The 19,802-nt window shown below is 33.9% G+C and overlaps 1 non-coding gene across 1 annotated transcript; it reads right to left on the bottom strand.

Annotated features, from left to right (window-relative positions):
• Positions 1–12,284: 12,284 nt before the first annotated feature.
• On the bottom strand, positions 12,285–12,386 carry LOC124897503. The gene has a single exon (XR_007054218.1). It is a non-coding gene; the product is annotated as a U6 spliceosomal RNA (small nuclear RNA).
• Between the last annotated feature and the right edge of the window lie 7,416 nt (positions 12,387–19,802).

Here is a 19,802-nt window from a genome sequence, read left to right as displayed (position 1 = left end):
TATGCCACAAGTAAGTAGATTGTTCATTCACCAAACTTTGTTTGGTATCAACATTATGATGCAGAGTTAAGAGTGTTTTAGTAAAAAGATTATCAAGATTCATTTTGTATAAATTATCACAAAGAGTACCAGTACCAATGAGATAATTTATACAAAATGAATCTTGATAATCTTTTTACTAAAACACTCTTAACTCTGCATCATAATGTTGATACCAAACAAAGTTTGGTGAATGAACAATCTACTTACTTGTGGCATAAACGTTTAGGTCACATATCTAAAGAAAGGCTGGAAAGATTAGTTAAGAATGAAATTCTTTCAGATTTAGATTTTACTGACCTTAATATTTGTGTAGATTGTATTAAAGGAAAGCAAATAAAACACACAAAGAAAGGAGCCAGAAGATGCACACAACTTCTTGAAATTATACACACTGATATATGTGGTCCTTTTGATATCACATCTTTCAATAAATAAAAATATTTTATCACTTTTATTGATGACTTTTCACGTTATGGATATATCTATTTATTGCATGAAAAATCTCAAGCGATTAATGCCTTAGAGGTATTTATTACTGAGGTTGAAAGACAACTAGATAGAAAGGTGAAAATAATCAGTTCTGACAGAGGTGGTGAATATTATGGAAGATATGATGAAAGTGGACAACACCCAGGTCCATTTGCTAAATTCCCCGAAAAGCATGGCATATGTTCTCAATACACAATGCCTGGCACACCACAACAAAATGGTGTGGCAGAAAGGTGTAATCGTACATTAATGGATATGATTAGAAGTATGTTAAGTAATTCATCTTTACCTCTTTTGTTATAGATGTATGCTTTAAGGACTGCCATTTACTTGCTAAATAGGATTCCTAGTAAAGCAGTCTCAAAGACACCTTTTGAACTGTGGACTGGTAGGAAACCTAGTTTGAGGCACCTGCATGTTTGGGATTTTCCAGTAGAAGTTAGAGTTATAATCCACAAGAAAAGAATCTGGATTCAAGAACAATCAGTGGTTTCTTCATTGGTTATCCAAAAAAATCAAAGGGGTATAGATTTTACTGTCCTAATCATAGTACGAGAATAGTTGAAACTGGAAACACTAGATTCATTGAGAATGGCGAAGTTAGTGGGAGTGAAGAACCACGTAATGTGAAAATTAAAGAAGTTAGGGTGCGAATTTCTCTACCTTATACTTCTTTTAAATTTGTTGTTCCTGAAGATGTTGTACAACAAAGTAATCAACAAGAACAACAAATTAATATTCCTACTAATGAAGCCATAATTGATGAACCTGTAGTAGATGAACCACAAGAAGTAGCATCAAGAAGATCTCAAAGACAAAGAAGATCTACTATTTCTGATGATTATTTGGTATATCTACATGAGTCAGAAACTGACTTGGAAATTGATGATGATCCAGTTTCATTTTCACAAGCCATTGAAAGCAACAATTCTGATAAATGGATAAATACTATGAAAGATGAGTTAAAATGTATGGAACAAAATGAGTTTAGGACCTTGTTGAATTACCCGAAGGTTGCAAAAGAGTTCGGTGTAAATGGGTCTTTAAGACCAAACGCGACTCAATTGGCAACCTCGAACGTCACAAGACCATACTTGTTGCCAAAGGTTTTACTCAAAAAGATGACATTGACTATAAAGAGACGTTTTCACCTGTCTCTAAAAAAGATTCACTCAGAATTATAATGGCCTTGGTAGCTCATTATGACTTAGAGCTACATCAAATAGATGTGAAAACGGCTTTTCTAAATGAAAATTTGGAGGAATAAGTTTATGTGAATCAACCTGAGGGGTTTTCTATTAAAGAAAAGGAACACGTGGTGTATAAACTTAAGAAGTCAATTTACGGACTTAAGCAAGCTTCCCGATAATGGTATCTTAAGTTTAATGAAACAATTGTCACCTTTGGATTTAAGGAAAACACTGTTGACCGGTGTATATATCTGAAGGTTAGTGGGAGTAAGTTTATTATGTTAGTCTTGCTTGTTGATGACATCTTGCTTGCTACTAATGATCTTGGTTTGTTGCATGATACCAAGAAATATCTCTCTAATAACTTTGAAATGAAAGATATGGGTGAGGCATCCTATGTGATTGGAATAGAAATATTTTGAGATAGATCACAAGGATTGTTGGGATTATCTCAGAAAACCTATATTAATAATGTATTAGAGAGATTTAGAATGGAAAATGCTCATCAAGCCCCGTTCCAATTCAAAAAGGAGATAAGTTTAGTCTCAATCAATGTCCAAAGAATGACTTGGAACAAAAGCAAATGAAAGATATTCCTTATGCATCAATAGTTGGGAGTCTTATGTATGACCAAACATGTACAAGACCAGACATCAGTTTTACTGTTGGAATGCTAGGTCGATATCATAGTAATTCTGGAATGGATCACTGGAAGGCTTCAAAGAAAGTGTTGCGATACTTACAAGGAACGAAAGATAATATGCTCACTTATAGAAGATCTGATCATCTAGATGTGGTTGGATGTTCAGATTCAGATTATGCTGGTTGTGTGGATACAAGAAACTCCACATTTAGATATTTGTTTCTGTTAGGTGGAGGAACAATATCATGGAAGAGTGCGAAACAGTCTGTTACAGTTGTATCCACTATGGAAGCTAAGTTTATGGCATGCTTTGAGGACACAGTCTAGGCTAATTGGCTACGAAATTTTATTTCAAAACTTGGACTAGTCGACAATATAGTCAGACCGCTGAAAATCTATTGTGATAATACTGCCGCAGTTTTCTTCTCTAAAAATGATAAGTATTCAAAAGGTTCTAAGCATATGGAATTGAAATACTTTTCGGTTAAAGAAGAAGTCCAGAAACATAAAGTGTCAATTGAACATATTAGCATCAAGCTTATGATTGCTGATCCTTTGACAAAAGGATTACCGCCCAAAACATTTATTGAACATATTGAAAGAATGGGTCTTATTGATAGCAATGAATGATTTTATGTAAAGTCTTTATTATGTTTATGTAATTGACACTTTGAGATCAAATTATATATGTTTCTGTTGTTACCTGTTTTCTTTTGTATACATAATATTGTGAATGATGATAGCAGGTTCTGACTTAGATAAAGTATTCTAAGTATTATCGTTGGACCTATTATGTATTTGAAAGGTTATGTTAGGTAATAGACTAATATTGTAATACATGGAAGGAACTATGTCAAGTAAAGGAACGTACAACCGCTATGACTCGTTTTAGTTGATTTATTTAACGATGACAAATGATGTTGAATTTAACGTTAATAGTGCACATGATTGGCGTACCTATTAAACCATTAAATTAACATTGTGTGTGCCAAGTGGGAGAATGTTAATTTATATGGCCCACATAATTAATTTATTTATTGGTTTAATAATAATTGAATAAGTTAAATCCTTAATCTATATGGAAAGTTACCTAGTAGGACAATTACTGACTCCTAGTAAGATTGTATCCACAATTACTGTCTCCTAGTAGGATAATGATTGTATCCACCAATCACGTTGATAGAACGTGAAAATATAACTGACTATTCCCATTATAAAAGGGGTCCTCTATCTACCAAAAGAAGAATAAGCTCTATCACAATTATTCTGAAAGTAAGGTAAAGAGAGAGAAATAGTTCAGTGCTTCTGTTATTACGCTTTTGCTTTCGCAAAAACCATGAAGAATTCAAATAAGTAATTCTTTATTAAATTACTGTTATTAAGTGTATGTGAAAATCATTAAGTCCAACGTTCTTGAATAATACAAAGGATTATGAATAGGATTGTTTATGTATAAGATTGTTTAAGTTTATATAATCCGTTTTATGCTTACACCCCGCTCCCCAACGCCACCCAAGACCCTCCCTCCTTGCCCAATAATGTCTCGACAACTCAGCCTATCCCCAACCCCCCTACCGCGGCCACCAGAACGGGATTATCTCTGCCATCATGAAACCCCAATATCACTGAAATCATCACCAAAAACATTGTCGAAAATTCCTCCAATACCACCCAAATTATTAATAACCCAACCTCTCCCACCAACTTAACACCGAATCAAAGCCATCCCCAACCAAAAATCTCATCAAATTTCGATCCTCCACCACAAAGAAAATATTATTGTCAAATCCCCATCAATAACCAACCTCAACTGATTATGTCCCAAAAAAATAATCTTTCAGCTCAGACAACCGCTCAACATCAAGGTGCCATCCCAGAGGACATGCAACAAGAAAAAAATTCAAAACCCCACAAATAGAAGCAACGCCAATTCGGGCAACAAAAATACTGATCTTATAGTTTTGAAGCCTACGTTTGCGGCTGCTTTCCAAGCAAAACTTCCTAATCTCAATGAAGAGGTGCAGCAAATTGACATTCTCCATAGCACTCACCTTGGTAAACTAGTTATCTATTTCTCAGCCGAGGACTATTTTGTCAAATTGGCCCAAGAATGTAAACTCACTCTGATAGGCAAGTTTTACAGAGGAAAACCATCTATGAATGAGATCAGGAAAGTTTTCATTAGATAGTTCCATTTGATTGGATCGGTGAAGATTGCATTTTTCTATCATCGACATGTTTATATTGATTTCTCTAATGAAGTTAACTATAATCATATTCTCTTCAAAGAATTTGTTGACATTGGAGATTTACCAATGAAAATTCTTAAATGGACAACTGATTTTAATCTTAAAGAAGAAACATCCATAGTCCCAGTATGGATTCTTATACACCAACTTCCTTGGCATCTTTTCAAATGGAATATCATTTCTAAGCTTGTCAGAGATGTATGAGTGGAAATTGCACCTAACCAAGCTACTTATTCCAAGTCGAGAGGTAATGCATCAAAAGTCAAGGTGGAAATATACCTCCTCAAACCTAAATTAGATCAAATTTGGCTCGATTTCAAGAGACCTGATGGTTCTGAAGATGGTAAATAGATCAATATAGAATATGAAAAAGTTCCCAGCTATTACCTTTACTGCAAAATACAAGGTCACCTTGAATCTTAGTGCAGGAAAAAAGCTAGGGATGAGAGGATCAAAATGCAAAAGAAGAAACAAAATAACAAGGAAAAGAAAGCTACACTTGAGAAAGATAAAGTTAATGACGATGGTTTCCAGACTGTCAACAAAAAGAAAAGATCGAATGACAAAAGAATCTATAAACAATAGGATAAGAGTTTTCAAAGTAATGGGGCCCATATGGAGAATGACTCTCATCATCCGAATAAAAACAAAGGCGTCATTATAAAGGAACCTATGATAACAACAAACTCCCTACCCTTGTGCATGTCCCTGGCAAAGAAAAGGGTATTGGCATTTCTGGTAGAGTGGGCTAGACCAACACCTTTGATCCTAGTAAAAATATAAGAAATAAGGTGAACAAAAAAAGAAGAAATCAGAATTCCTCTCAAAATGCAATTTCGAACAAATCTCAAATGATAACTGATACAATCTCCACAGACCTTACTCAAAATAACCCTGAGAATCAAGTGAAAAATACTGTCAAGGGTCGATCAGAAAAGGGAGAAAGCCCTGCTCAAATAGAAAATACTTCTAGCTCCCTTCTGAATGTGAATACCAATCCGATGAATGCTCTTTCTAATTCTGTTATACATACAAACATTGTTAATACTCCTACTCGTGAAGATCAGGCCCAAATGGATAGTCATGGTGGTACCGAGCTAGCTATTACCTCTAATAAAAAGAACACTGACCAATTGCAAGACAAGAATCGTAAGCAGGGCATTGAATCTTATGAAGTTCACAAAAACTATTTAAAATTGATAAGTGGCACCACGCTGGATAAATTCCAGTAGATCTCGTCTAACGATGAGGATAACTCTGATGATCCCAATTATGTAGATCAAGAGGAGAGCTCTAACGCTATTGGCGAATATGCTAGCTTGGAAAGTGAAGAAACCACTAGTGATGAGCATGCTGAAAATTTGACTGAATTCTTTAGTCCTCACGCCCTGGTTGATGTTGTTGTTAGCTCCACCTTTGATAATGCCATTGAATCTGGACACCATCTCCTAAAGGAAGAGGATGAGGAAGAGGTGGCAGCTTACACAGAGAAAGAGGGAACTATCAACAAAATCAATAATCCAAAAGGATCCAAAAGAGTAATCTCTCAAACAATATTGATTATGTTTAAGTCTTTATATTGGAATATTAGGAGCATAAACTCTAACGGTGATCTAGAGAGACTTATACAACATCTAAAATTTGAAAATCTCCCTATTATTACCCTTGCTGAACCTTTCCATAAGGATAATAGGCTGGACAAATACAAGAGGATTCTTGGCTACCAATTTGCTCTTTTCAACTGCAACAGTCAAATTTGGCTTTTTTGGGACTCCAATACGATTGCATAATTAGTGAAGAGGATGATCAACAGATTACTTGCACTATCACCATCAAGGGTAACCCTCTTTTGATTTCGCATGTCTATGCCAAATGTGATGCTCATCTTAGAGATGACCTTTGAAATAAACTCAGAAGTATTAATGATAATTATAACCTCCCTTGGTTAATCGCTAGAGATTTTAAGGTGGCTCTCTCCATAGAATGCCTAAAAGTATGGATTTCATTCATTATATCATGGATTGTGAACTTCTAAATGCAGTCTATACTGGTTCTCCTTTTACATGGTGTAATGGTTGATCTCCAAACAGAGGAGTTTATCAAAGATTAGATCGAGCTCTCACAAATCATCTATGGGGTAGTACGTTTGACAATACCAACATTAACCATCTGATCATGACAGGCTCAAATCACTGTTCTCTGCTCATCACGGCTAACAATTCTCACAATACTCCTATTAAATACTTTAGGTTCCTTGACTTTTGGACTGATAAGCCAGATTTCCTAAACATTATTGAGAAAGTTTGGAATATGGAGGTGGAAGGTTCTCCTCTTTGAAAATTCCACCTTAAACTCAAAAACACTTCCAAAATATTCAGCCTGGTCTAAGAATACGATTGGTAATATCTTTACATCAATCAAATCTCTGGAAGATAAAGTTACCGATCTGGAAACTCAGTTTATTAGTGATAACTCTGAGATGAATAGGGCGGATCTTAATCAAGCCAATGGTGAATTGATCAGAGCTTACAAGAAAGAAGAATCTTTCTGAAAACAAAAGTTTGGTATTAAATGGTTTGTTGAAGGAGAAGTCAATTTGAAGTTCTTCCATTCCATTGTGAAAGGGAGGAAAAGGAGGCTAAACCTCACAAGAATTCATGATGAGCACGAAAATTGGATCAGTAGTGATGATAATATTGCTCAACAGGCTATCAAATTCTTTGAGAAACAATTCACTAAGGAAGACATCCTTTTGGATGACACTGTCATGAATTACATTCCGAAAATAATAAATAATGAGGAGAACACTCTGTTGTTGGCACCACCCTCCATGGATGAACTGAAGGATGTCATTTTCTCTATGAGAGCACACAGTGCACCGGGGCCAGATGGTTTTTCTAGTAAATTCTACCATGCATGCTTGGATATTATCAAAGGGGGCCTTTTACACAGGATTCTTGATTTTTTTGCCGGCACCTCTCTTCCTAGATCACTTACTCATACTTGACTTATTATGATTCCTAAATTGAGCCACCTCAGTATTTTTTTGACCTCAGACCTATTAGTCTTAGCAACTTTTCTAATAAAATCATTTCTAAACTTATGAGTCAGAGACTAACTCCTATGATGCAGAAGCTAGTTTCTCCCTACCAAACTGGTTTTACTAAAGGGAGGTCTATCTCAGAAAACATCATCTTGACTCAAGAAATAATTCACAATATTAATCAACCCCATCAATACGGTAATATTATTTTGAAATTGGATATGGAAAAAGCCTATGACAGGGTGGACTGGAAGTTTCTTTGCTCGGCCATGAGGAGAATGAGTTTTTCTAACTTATGGATTGACTGAATTTGGAGACTCATCTCTAATGTATGATATTCCATCAATTTAAATGGTACCAAATATGACTTCTTCAACTCTAGAAGAGGTCTAAAATAGGGAGATCCCTTATCCCCTTCACTTTTTATTATTAGTGCTGAAATTCTCTCTATTATTCTATATAACCTCCCTAATGAAGGCTTTATCGCCTACTCTTATGACATAAAAAGAGCCCTAATTACTCATTTATGTTATGCTGATGACACTATTTTATTTTCCTCAGGTGATCTTCCTTCCCTCAATTTAATGATGTCAAAATTGGATACCTATGAAAAGATTTATGGGCAAATGATCAATAGAAGAAAATCAGGTTTTATAGTGTCTTCAAACTTTTCAGTTGACTGCATAACTGATGTTCAAAACATAACTGGATTCTCTTAACTTCAATTCCCGCTGCATTATCTTGGTTGTCCCATTTATAAAAGAAAAAATAAGATTGTATATTACAACAACATGGTTGCTAAAGTATCCAACAAATTATAAGGATGACAATGTAAACTACTTTCTTTTGGAAGTAAAACCACCCTTATCAGAGTTGTCCTCTATCCTCTTCCCCTTCATTTATTATCTGTATCATATCCCCCCATGACCGTTCTATCCCAAATTGAGAAAATAATTGTTAATTTCTTTTGGGGACATAAGGACAATAAGAACCAACGTCATTGGATAGCTTGGCAAGATGTTTGCTATCCTACTCTAAAGGGGGGGGGGGGTATTGGAGTTATATCCTTAAAGGATGTTTGTTCTACCTTTTCTGTCAAGGATTGGTGGAACTTTAGGACTAATCATAATTTGCTTCGGGACCTTTTGAATGTTAAATACTGCAAAAGAAAGCACCCTGTTTACAGGAAATGTTCTTATAAGAAATCTCATAATTGAAAAAGGCTCATGAATATCAAAGGTGATCTTGAAAACATCATTCTTTAGAAAGTCGATAAAGGAAATATCTTATTTTGGTGGGATAACTGGACTGGCAAATGTTCGCTTGCTAAACTAATTAATTATTGCAATGCCTCTAAAAGAATTATGGTGAACCATTTTTTTATGAGAGGGGCTGGAACATCCCAAAACTCATTGAGGAGCTTTCTTTCTATATTGTTGATAATATTAAACAGGTGAATATCCATTATAACTATGATGATTGGCCAATTTGGACTATTGATACTAAAGGAATTTTCTCCTGTAAGACAGCTTGGCATAAGTTAAGGATTCAAAGAGCTTACTCCTTCACTTCCTCTATGATATGACATAGGAGGCTCCCATTCAAAATTTCCTTTTTTTATTTTTAGATTGATTCATGATAATATTTCTACTGATGTTGCAGTGAGGAGATTTAAAGGTAATAATCCTTCTATGTGTTGCTGTTGTTTAATCCACAAAGAAGAGAATTCTCTTTATTTTTTTTGCCAAAGCAACATTGTCGAATAAGTTTGGTCTTACTTTAGCCAAACATGTGGCATTAACGTTAGATTTGGTGACATTAGACAGATCCTTATGTCGTGGTGGTTTTCTAAAACTAAGAACAAAATTCATGCTTTGTTTATTCAATGTTTACCTTTCATTATTTGCTAGAAAAACTGGAAAAGTAGATGTAAGACAAAGTTTGAGAATAGACATATGTCTTCCAGATCCATTATTAGACAGGTTTGTAATATGATGGTAATGCTTCTTAGTTGTCACTTTCCTGGCCTTAATTTTTCTTCTAACTGGATTGATTTGTGTAAATATGTTGAGTTGGCCAAACAAATTGGTATCAATAAATTAATCAGGTGGAAAAAATCAACCAGTGGATGGCTCAAACTCAATACAGACGGAAGCAGTAAAGGCAACCCGAGCAGCGTAGGTGGTGGAGGGATTATCAGAAATAGTGAGGTTGTTTTGGCTTTTGCTGAGAACTATGGGATATGCAGTAATAACGTAGCAGAGGCCAAAGCCATTCTTCAAGGCATCAAGATCTACATCAGCATGAGATTATCTAATGTTATCATCGAGGCTGATTCACAAATCATTATCGATATGATGAACAACAAAATGAAACCACCGTGGAAGATTTACTACATCATTGATCAACTCTCTAGCAAAGCCAATTTTATTTTTGTTCATACTTACAGAGAAGGAAACAAACTTGCTGATCTCTTGGCTAACTATGGTGAATCTATTTCCGGCAATATTATCATGAACTCTGTCAACCTACTACCGGATTCTGCCAAAGCCTTTTTAAATCTTGAAAAGCTCGGTATACCAAATTTCAGATTCAAGACAAAGAGTAACCATTTTGTTATTAATGATGCTTAGTATATATTATTATATAATTATGCTAACCATGTTTATAGCATATTTTTGGCCTTACTGTCAGATCTCTTAAGAGAAGAAGATGTCCTCTAGGATAACATTTTACTTCTCTCATTTTATTCTGGAGGCTATGATTTATGTCCTCCTTCATGTACTTATGTTATTTGATAATATACAGATCGAGGTCATTGCCTTAACCCCATAATCCACAATGGTGGACTTCTGTAGAAAAAAAAAAAAAGAACAGATAAAGTGTAATTTTCTGCCACTGCCTGAAGCCAATGGTTTATGCATATAAAAAAAACAGCACTTTTTATCAATGTACTTTATGGAATGTTACTGTTGTCTCCATTACAAGTAAACAAACTTACGAAAAAACAGGTAAATCTCGTGTTAGATTAGTTTTATTTGAGAACTAATCTCTAGACACATGAAGTGAGCCTTTTTCCTCCGGGTCAAAACAAAATGTTGTTTAATTCAAGAAGTGAAATAGACCACATAAATTGAAACACAAAATACATGACTTATATGTCAAATAATTTATTTTTTGATTATTATTCTTTAATTTTATGTAAATATTCAAATTTTTAATTTATATTTAATTATTTTCATAAATATAATTTTTATTCAGAAGTCCCTGAAGAATATTTGATTATATTTACCTCCAGAAATAATTAGATATTTGATTGTCTTGCTCGAATTCCTTTCAAATTAAAAATAATATTGGAATATTAAGATTATTGTATTTGTATTTGCGGTAATAACATGGTAGAATAGTGTCTTTTTTTGTGTGGTTACTTTGGGTCAATTTGGAATCATGACTTTTCATATTTTTATTCTTATTCTTATGTATAGTCGTTTTATTGGTAGGATTATAATTACAATTTTAATATAAAATATAAAATTATTTATATTGTATTTGGCTTTTAGTACTAATTAGTCCTAAAATTACTAAATATCCCAATTGATGAAATATCTTGTGTGTTTCACCCCACATATCAAACGACCCCTCATCAATCAAGAGTAGCTTTAAAGGTTACTCAATAGCCAAAATACATCCATCAATGTCTAGTTTTGGCCGTACTTGAAGCCAACAGCTACTACTATATGTTTTCCCACGCTTTGCCCACTGTATTCAATAATTGTTGGTAATATCTGTTGGCCACTGTAACCACGCAAATTAATTTATGTATTTAGTACTCAAACATAACTTCTTCTATTAATGTCCAGTTATTAGTTATCTTAAGGATAACTAACTTGGTGATGGGAAGCATTTGGCCCATCTATTTTTTTTTTTGGTGAAGGTTCTCACATGGGGAGTTTATTTTATGATTGATCAAAAAGAGTACAAAGAGGCGGATATATTTTTAAATCTCAAGAATATAAAGTTTGAGTGTAGAACACTCATACAATTTGATCTAAGCACAAAATAAATTAGGAGGATCTCTCCTTTAACAACTAAGTTCACAAAAAGAGAGGCTACTAAGCACCTTTAGTAGTAAACTAAGTACTCAGCCTGAATCAAAGATGAAAGAGCCTTTCTTGGCTCGAATTCTAAATTTCAAAGAGCCTTTAATGTCATCCTTCAAAGTAGATATAATTTGAGTGGGCAAGTTTGTCGCCTCATTGAAGAAGGTGTTCCTTTTAGTACTCTCAATTTGCGAGAAGATCAGTTGTGGTGTTGCCTTCACGAAGAGTGTGGATGAACTGAATTGACCTCGAGATTTCATAGTCAAGATTTGCCTGAGTTCATTCTTTAGTTGCCAAGAGCTTTTGAGTTTTCCAGTGATCATCTGGATGATAGGTAGTGAATCAGATTCGACAGTGATTTTTGCGATATCCATTGCCTAAACACCATTTCATTTCAATAATAGTAGCCTTAATTTCTGCTAAGTTATTGGAGCATGAACTAAAGTAGGCAGTGACTGTCATGATCAACTTTTCAAGGTGATTCCTTAGTAGGCCACCTCCTCCTGCACTGCCCGGGTTGTCCTTGCTGGAAATTTGGATTATTTCTCGATTTGTGCGTGTCATCCTTGCGCAGGGACCATGCTAATCTTCTCTGTATCGTTTCAATTTTATCGGATGTCCTCGAAGGACAATTTTGTGAGTACAATTAAGATGGATATTTGCCACATGAAAACAAAATCAAATTGCCTATTGAATGAGAATTGTAATTTCATCGTTGTTTTTACTTCGAGTTCAAATATGACATTTGGTCTATTTTTCACATCCTTAAGCCAAGGGCGCACCCACTCGAAAATTTAAAATATAGTAAAAGACAAAAAGTAAAATTGCCTTTTAAATTATTTTTTAGTGAGCTACTCAAATTCAAATTTTATCCATGAGGTGAACCTTTTGATAAATAATGCTTTGAAGTTGTGTCGTAAGTTAGCAATTCCTTTGGTTACGTAAGCATTAGGAGTGTGGCTCATAGGCCACTAAGGGTCATTTGGTAGAGTGTATCAAAAAAAAATAACGAACGCATTAATTAATGTATATTATTTATATCTTATTTGATAAATTTTTTTGGTTATGTATAGTTATACACTTTATTGTGTATTGATGTGTGTATTGGTAATACACACTATTTTTCATTTATTAGTAATGCAAAGTCTTTAAACACATGCATTAACTTGTTAAATGACCTTAATACCTCTCAATTTCCCTCTAAAAATATTTTATAATTTATTTTCCCGTCATTTTAATTTACAACAATGAATCTTCTCATCTTCCCTCTCAAAAGAATTTGCAACAGTGAATCTTCCCTCTCAAAAAAAATTCTTGAGACTATTCCTTGATTCTATATTTGTATTTTATTTTTATTTTGGCTATGTTAAATTTTTTGATATAACTTTTCATGCGCAAAGACAAAGGTATTTAAGCAATGCTAACAATTATTTAATTTTATTATGCGAAAAAAATGAGCAAGTAAAATTTTAAAGAGAAAAAACTTTTGTTGCAGAGAAAGTGTACAAAGTCAAAAAAGGATATTTTTGTAAACAAAGATTTCTTTTATAGAAATTATGTAAGATATATACATCAAACCAAATAATGTATAAGAAACAATACCAACATAATTAATGCAAGCATAACTAACACAAGTATTACTAACGCAAACATTATTAATACACCATATTCAACATTATTTTTATACACCCTACCAAACAGCTCCTAAAGCATTTGATCTTCAAAATTTTCTGGCGCCCCCCAAAAAAAAAGTAAATTCTATAATTTTGTTTTCACTTAAAACAATATTGGAGATTGTGAAATAAAATGTACAAAATTATGTTTTTAAAAAGGAAAGATTATCTAATTTTTATCAAAAATATTTTGAAGCTTTAAATTAGACAACTCAAATTTTCATACTAATAAATAAAGTTTTTACAATAAAATCCAACATAATGTATTTAACTTAATCTCATAAAGCAGCTAAATTATTGATAAATTAATTGTTAAGAAATATTAAATTTAATTTAATCTCATAAATTAGCTCATGGAGCAAAAATTATTAAATATCACCCTACCATTAAAGTGGGCCCCAACATACATCTCTCCTCGCTCAAACCTTGTTAGTCACTAGAAAAAATTGAAGGAAAGATGTCTTTTAAGTCTTGAGTGAAGAATTGGTGACATTGACCAACTTAAAGGGTCAAACATAATTAGAAAACTTGATTAAGTTAATTGTGGACTTAATTAATATTTTCAAAAATATAAATCAACCACACCCCTCTCCTCCAAACCAACCGTCTCTCTCCCCTCTCTCTCTCGATAGTCTTTCTCAACATCTTCCAACCAATAGTTCTGCAAAAATTTTTCCTTCAAGATCCAGTGACAAATAGCTGGGCGAGTTTCTTTTTGACTCTCAACCGTCAATCGACGTGAAGAAACAAAGAAACTTGAGCCAACTTCTTCGGCGACAACAACTTCGAGTTCTTCATCGTCCCATTTCTTCTTTCACAGGTAAAAAATTATGACTTGAGCCAACTTCTCTGCAAGTATTGGTTAACAATTTTAATATTTCTTGCTTAAATTTAAAATGTGGACAGAATAAAACCCTAATTTCTGGTATTTCTTCTCTACTCTTTTCGGTGTAAAATATAATCTTTTGTTGTTATTGTAGTTCTTGTTGTCAAACTATTGATTTGATTTGTTGGTGATTTTTGGTCACCGTTGATGTTCTTAGTGTACATCTGTTGTGTTAGTGCTGCTGGGTTGATTTGTTATTTTTCTTGGTAAAAATAATGTTGCAACAGATGAACCATCTGACGTAACAAATTAACCATCTGATACAACAAATTAACCATCGACGCAATAGATTAACCATCTGACGCAACAGATTAACCATCTGATCCAACAGATTAACCATCCAATCCAACAGATTAACCATCTGATCTAACAGATAAACCATCCATTTCAACAGATAAAATATCTGATGCAACACATTAAACATCTAATGCAACAGATAAATAGAACAGATCATTCATCTGTTGCGACAAATGACTTTTCTGTTTGGAAGAAATCTAAATAATATTGATCCAACAGATAACTCATTTGGCAACAGATGAGTGATCTATTTCAACAAATGTGTGGCCTATTTTTAGTGTTTCCAACGGATTACTCATCCGCTGTAACAGGTTGCTTATATGTTGCAATACATATCATACCTAGTGCAACAGATAAGTGATCTATTTTTATTATTTCCAATGGATTACTCATCCACTGCAACAGGTTGGTTATATGCTACAACAAATAACCTACCTGGTGCAACAGATGAGTGATCTGTTTTTATTATTTCCAATGGATTACTCATTCGCTGAAATAGGTTGGTTATATGCTACAACAGATATCCTACCTGGTGCAATAGATGGGTGATCTATTATAATTGATTCCAACGGATTACTCATCCGCTGCAACAAGTTGGTTATATGTTGCAATAGATAACCTTCCTGGTGCAATAGATGAGTGATATATTTTTATTATTTCCAATGGATTACTCATCCATTGCAATAAGTTGGTTCTATGTTGCAACAGATAACCTTCCTGGTGCAACAGATGAGTGATCTGTTTTTATTATTTTTAATGGTTTACTTATTTATTACAACAGGTCGATTATATGTTGCAACAGATAACATACCTGATGCAACAAATGTATGGTCTGTTAAAATTGTTATTTTACTATTGTGCATGTTAGATTTACTGTTATCCTTTTTTAACGATGCATTTATCAATTGTAATCTATTTTATATTACTGTTAATTTAAGATAATATGGCTCTGTAATACCCCATAATTTTCCTATCTTAAATTCGTCCCTAGAATGTCAAAAATTTTCTTCAAAGATGAATACCATTTATTCCATGTGGAATTTTCAAGATTTTGACTTTTTATTGTGTGGAAAATTGAATAAGCTTTTCATCGATACCAAATTCGCCTAAATCCGACACTCGATGAAGGAGTTATGGCATTTTTAAGTTGACAGTGTGACACCTAAGCACTTGGCACTTCGCGGAGAAGGCGAAATCCTTAATTGTCAATTTCCAGTGAAGGCCCGCAATCTTGGAGCATCGCGGAGAGGCCTAATTTCCCGTTTGACAATTTTTAGTGTGACCTCGCGATACTAGCGAGTCGCGCCAGTGGTTAAAATGACAAACATAGAGGGCTCCGCGATTGTGACGCATCGCGGGGGGAGCCCATTTCCCTTTCGTCCGAATTCCAATGAGCCATCGCAATAGTGGTGCGTTGTGGTGGCCACCCAGTTCAAAAAATGCTACATTTTTCAGTTTTATTTGGGGGTTTAAAGAGGGTATTTTGATCATTATCTCAGCCCCTAGTCCATCTTAAACAACAAATTAAATCCCTCCAAAGCATTTTACATTCAATTTTCATCTATTTCTCTCAAATAAAATCCTAGCTCATCAAGCTTTCTCCCAAGGCAACTCAAATTCCTCCATTAATCTTCCAAAGGAAACTCAACATTTAGAATTTCCAAGTCAAGAACTCTAAGAATTCATCCCCAAAGCATCAATGGGAATTCAAGATTCAAGTTTTCATAAAAAATCATCAATTCAAGGTATGTGGGGTTATGAACAAAGACAATCCTTTCGTCCTTGTGCCCAAAACTTGATTTTATTGCGAAAGTTATTTGATTTTATATGTTTTCCTATGAATTTGAAGTTTGGGCTTACACCCCATATTGCTATTCATGAGATTATGATATTTCCAATGTTTTAGAAGTTGGATTACATGGGTATGTTCATATTATTATGCCTATTGCTGAAATTTCCAGATTTTATGATGAATTATGAATATTTATATTATCAAACATAAATTTTTGAGATGTTTATCATGATATTGATATATGGGGTCATTAAGCCCTATTTAAAGATTGTTATTCAAAGAATTGTTGTGCTATAAGCACCCCCTGATTAGAATATTTCAGATTATTGAGAAAGATTTAACCTTTTGGATTCAGAATAGATTTGAAATCAACTTTTCAGAGTTAGACTTACAGATTTAGCTCTACAGATTTACAACTGCTTTTATTATAAACCATTAGATAACTTTAAAGTGGATTTTCTTGAGATTTTGAGTATAAGGTTGGGAGTAGTATTTAGCACCGAGTGGGAAGCGTGCGCTATCTTCCACAGAACTATGTGCTACCATAGGTACAGATTTAGATTATTCCCACTTCTATGTGGATGATTCAGATTGTGACCACACAGATTAGATTATTCTATTTCGATGGCAAGGGTAGAACAACCCTAACCTTACGGGGGCTAGTTGTGGGACATCATGGATGCTCACATGGTGTACATGTTGATTAAAAGAACCTTCCAAATAGATGTCCCCCACTCTTAAAATAGTTTTTAGTTAATTAAATTCTTGAGATAAAGTGTTTACCATGCAGAAAGTTGTTTTAAAGTATTTCCCTTCAGTTAAAGTGTTTTCCTAAAGAGAAGAGTTTTATAGAAAATCTTTTAGAAAACTAAGTGTAAAGGCTCATGAATTTATTTAGATTATGCTTCAAAGAAAGATATCAGCTTTTAGATTTTAGATTTAAAGAGTGAGTTATTTCTACACTTAGACAGTATGATTTAAAGAAAGAATTCAAGTACAACCTTTAGAACTGAATGTGATGGCTCACAAGATTTATAAAGTATGAATTGCTCTTATTGCTTTAGATTTCAGTATTTTAGACATTCCTGCTCATGTGAGTCATTTACATTTAGCATGCATTGTTTTACAAATTATGATGATGAGATGATGTTTTACTTATGCATTTCACCCCCATGTACTTAGTACATCCTCAAAGTACTGATTCATATATATGTTTATGTACCAAATGGTCTCATAATGTAGGTACAAGTTATAGTATGCACATTCAAACTCAGGTAGTTGCAGATTCCAGCCAGCGAGATGATGAGTCCTCATATTTTGGGGACTCCAGTTAGATGTTAATTAAGTACTTTATTTTCTTAATCATATGTATTGATTAGTAATAGTTGGGGTCGCGTCCTAGCTATCTATAGTCAGTGTAGTAGAGACTTCATAGATGTCAGTTAGAGTTAGTTATGTATTTTAAGTCCCTCTTTCAGACTTTATCAGAATGTAAAATCTGTATTGATATTATAATTTCCCAGATTTCACCTATATTATGTTTTCGCACAGCAAACTCAGTCATTTAATACATATTATTCAGTTGTTAATGAGTTATGCTAGTAGAAGGGTTAGCTTGGGATCAATTGTTGTCCTAAGCACTATGTGACTTCTCGAGACAGAATTTTGAGGCGTTACAAACTTGGTATCAGAGCACAAGGTTCAAGTTTCCTAGGGTGTCTGTGAGGCGGTGTCTAGTAGAGTCTTGCGTAATGATGCAGAGACATCTGTACTTTTCTTTGAGAGGCTATAGGGCATTTAGAAAATGTTTCCTTTTTTTCAAGTCTCAGATTGTGCTATAGAAAGGTCCTCTAAGAAACTTATACAGATGCTCATCTTGCTCTATTCAGACCAACTCTGCCTTATTTTTAAGGTAACAAGAATAGTCAAGCTTAAATACTTACAGACAAAGCTTTCTTAGACAGTCCCCACAGATAGTTATGGGATTGTACGCAGGCTCAAAAGTATACCATCAATGCTTTTAAGTTCCGAACTTTAAAGAACTTCATTCATGTTCATGGAAATAGTGCACTAAGCCTAAGTCAAATGTGCTTTCAGATCCCTCCTCAGAATTCATAATATTAATCTATATGTACAAATAGTGCTTGTGAATGGAGATAGTATGAACCTAGACTGTTAAATGTAATGTGCATTCAAGGGATATTATGAACTTCAGTATTACGATTTATGAATAGTAGAACCTTATTATTGTTTAAAGTATGGGTATAGAAGAGTAGTGGTGAGAAAAGTGAGAGTGTCGAATGATAGAAATTTTAGAGATAAACGTGTGCATATTAACGAGTTATGTTAAGGTGATATGTTCTTGTGTGTTAGTTTAGTGGAAGAAAGAGAGTGAGTTATTAGTTAAGGTGAATTGTTGTTTGCTCGAAGCACGGAAGGAGTTATTGATGGTAATTATTGTGTTTGAAAAGTATAGAATATTAATGAAGTGTTTGGTGGTTTAGTATGATTTACTTAGGCTCCCTAATTTAGCCAAAACTCGTAGAGCGATGATAGTAATTTAGATGTGTTGTGTAGAAGGGTAGATAGTAATGAGGTATAGAAGGAGGATGTGTTAATGGATTTTGATAAGATAGACCATATGATTATGATCGATTATTGTTGTCATAAGATTCTAGTGGACTAGTGTTTCTTGATGTTTTATGTCATAACTTCCAAGCGAGAATTGTATGTGAAGTTGGGTTGTTAAATCATGTTTAGCACTAGATATTAAGTTTGAATAGTTGATGGTCATCAAAGTGGATAAAATAATTTCTTGGTTAGTGATGCTAGGAAGTGATCTAGTAGGCTTGAACAGTGTATGCAATAGTTTGAGTTTAGTTATCTGTAATTAAGTATGATGTTGTTTGTATGATGAAGAATTATTCCCAAGGTGATATGAGGTTTCATTATTTTCTAAGGATATTACATAATGTGTATGATTTGTAGTACCATTGAGTTGATAAGTGGAAGTGGACTAGTTATATATACATATATGATGTTCTTAATAGCTAAGTTAAGGAGTTATGGGTAGATAATGTTGAGCCTTTTTGGTATAATCTTGATTCTCATGGTTTAAAAAAACAAGTTCAAAGATGTGATATTAGTAAGCTATGACAAGAATAGTTTGGTTTATTAAGGTTGATGATATTTGTGTTAAGTGTTAGAATCTAAGTGTGAGTCCTTGAAGATTGAGCAAACAGAAGTAAGAGTTGAAGTTTTAGGTGGTGTGAACTTAGAAGATGGTGATACCCAAGAAGATTCTAAGTTAGTCAGTGTTCAAAATATTATGTGATGACAAGTGGGGCTATAGAAATATAGAGTTGTATCTCGGAAGGAAGTATTAGAAGTGGGGTTTA

The sequence above is a fragment of the Capsicum annuum genome, chromosome 3 (genome assembly GCF_002878395.1).
Source record: "Capsicum annuum cultivar UCD-10X-F1 chromosome 3, UCD10Xv1.1, whole genome shotgun sequence".
NCBI classification, from domain to species: Eukaryota; Viridiplantae; Streptophyta; class Magnoliopsida; order Solanales; family Solanaceae; genus Capsicum; species Capsicum annuum.
The sequence above is the reverse complement of the archived record's forward strand: the minus strand, read 5'-3'. Positions and strand labels throughout refer to the sequence as shown.